Genomic DNA, 2,500 nt, shown 5'->3' with positions numbered 1-2,500 from the left:
GACCGCCCGAAGGCGCCGGCGAAAGTGCCGGGCCCGGCGGCAGCCCTCTGATGGCAGGCCACGTTTGCCAGTCGATCGGGGTGGGAGGGAAGGCTGGCAGGCAGGTGGGCCGGAAGAGGAGGCTGCTGTGGCAGCAACTCGCTCTCTCGCGCCGTCCCAGTGCCGTCCGAGCGTTGCCGAGGGTGTCTGCTGACTTGCGCATCTTCAGACACCCGTCTCCCATAAATGACGGAGGGCACCTTTGCTACTCATTACCCTTAGACTGCTCAACTGGAGAGGGGAGAAAAAAAGGCCCTGGCCGAGGTGGTGAGTCGGCCTCCTCTCTCCCTCACGGTTGAAAAAGATGTGCTCCTGGCGCACTGGCCCTGCTGAAAATCTCTCTCCATTTGGCCGAGGCAGAGAGTCGGCCTCCTCTCTCCCTTACGGTCGAAAAAGATGTGCTGCTGTCGAACTGGCCATTACATCCTCACCTGATCTAGTCCCCCATTAGATCCCCCCCCCCCCCCCCGCAGTTACCCCGTACCACATATCTAGCACGGACCTTGACCTCCAGCAGGCCCCGGGGACCCACATTACCCCCCCCCCCTTCCCCCTGCAGTTACCCTGTACCACATGTCTAGCATGGACCTTGACTTCCAGCAGGCCCTGGGGACCCACATACTCCCCTGCTCTACTCCCCCACTAGCTTTCCTTTCTTGCAGTTATGATCCAGCGCATATCCAGCATGGACCTTGACTTCCAGCAGGCCCCGGGGACCCAAATTACCCCCCCCCCCCCCCTGCAGTTACCCTGTACCACATATCTAGCATGGACCTTGACTTCCAGCAGGCCCCGTGGACCCACATTACCCCCCCCCCCCCTGCAGTTACCCTGTGCCACATATCTAGCATGGACCTGGACCTCCAGCAGGCCCTGGGGACCCACATACTCCCCTGCTCTACTCCCCCACTAGCTTTCCTTTCTTGCAGTTATGATCCAGCGCATATCCAGCATGGACCTTGACCTCCAGCAGGCCCCGTGAACCCACATTACCCCCCCCCCCCCTGCAGTTACCCTGTACCACGTATCTAGCATGGACCTGGACCTCCAGCAGGCCCCGGGGACCCACACTTAAGCCCCCTCCCACTAACAAAGCAGAACACCACTGGCAAAATCCTCGTGCCCCTGGTACTCCAGAAAGCACATTGAAATGTGCCCCTGGTACACTGCGCAGAAGAACTGCCACACACACACACACACACGCACGCACGCACGCACGCACGCACGCACGCACTGCTTGTGCCTATGGTACGACAACTTTTCTCGTGCCTATGGTACGACAACTTTTCTCGTGCCTATGGTACAACAATTTTTCTCGTGCCTATGGTACAACAACTTTTTGCCGTGCCCCTGGTACACCGCTCAGTAGCACTTTGCCACACAAACTCTCCTCGTGCCTATGGTACGACAACTTTTCTCGGGCCTATGGTACAACAACTTTCCTCCGTGCCCCTGGTACGACAGCTTTTCTCGTGCCTATGGTACAACAACTTTTCTCGTGCCTATGGTACAACAACTTTTCGCCGTGCCCCTGGTACACCGCTCAGTAGCACTTTGCCACACACACACTCCTCGTACCTATGGTACGACAACTTTTCTCGGGCCTATGGTACAACAACTTTCCTCCGTGCCCCTGGTACGACAGCTTTTCTCGTGCCTATGGTACAACAACTTTTCTCGTGCCTATGGTACAACAACTTTTCGCCGTGCCCCTGGTACACCGCTCAGTAGCACTTTGCCACACACACACACCACTCGTGCCTATGGTACGACAACTTTTCTCGTGCCTATGGTACGACAACTTTTCTCATGCCTATGGTACAACAACCTTTCCCCGTGCCCCTGGTACACTGCGCAGAAACTCTTTGCCACACACACACACCACTCGTGCCTATGGTACGACAACAGGCCCCGGGGACCTACATCGCACCTTGCTCTTGCCTCCCTTACAGCTGAAAAGGTCCATGCTTTTGCCCTGGCCCTTCTGAAATTCCCTCTCCATTTAGCCGAGGCAGTGAGTCGGCCTCCTGTCTCCCTTTACGGTCGAAAAAGATGTGCTCCTGGGCGCGCTGGCCCTGCTGCTACTCACATCGGGCATGGACCTGGACCTCCAGCAGGCCCCGGGGACCTACATCACACCTTGCTCTTCCCTCCCTTGCAGCTGAAAAAGGTCCATGCCTGTGCCCTGGCCCTGCTGAAATTCCCTCTCCATTTAGCCGAGGCAGTGAGTCGGCCTCCTGTCTCCCTTTACGGTCGAAAAAGATGTGCTCCTGGGCGCGCTGGCCCTGCTGCTACTCACATCGGGCATGGACCTGGACCTCCAGCAGGCCCCGGGGACCTACATCACACCTTGCTCTTGCCTCCCTTACAGCTGAAAAAGGTCCATGCTTTTGCCCTGGCCCTTCTGAAATTCCCTCTCCATTTAGCCGAGGCAGTGAGTCGGCCTCCTGTCTCCTTTACG

The sequence above is a fragment of the Rhamphochromis longiceps genome, unplaced genomic scaffold (assembly GCF_057381845.1).
Source record: "Rhamphochromis longiceps isolate RC_006_pf unplaced genomic scaffold, R_longiceps_female_GT1.1 unmapped_scaffold_8, whole genome shotgun sequence".
NCBI classification, from domain to species: domain Eukaryota; kingdom Metazoa; phylum Chordata; class Actinopteri; order Cichliformes; family Cichlidae; genus Rhamphochromis; species Rhamphochromis longiceps.
This window is presented reverse-complemented; position numbering follows the sequence as displayed.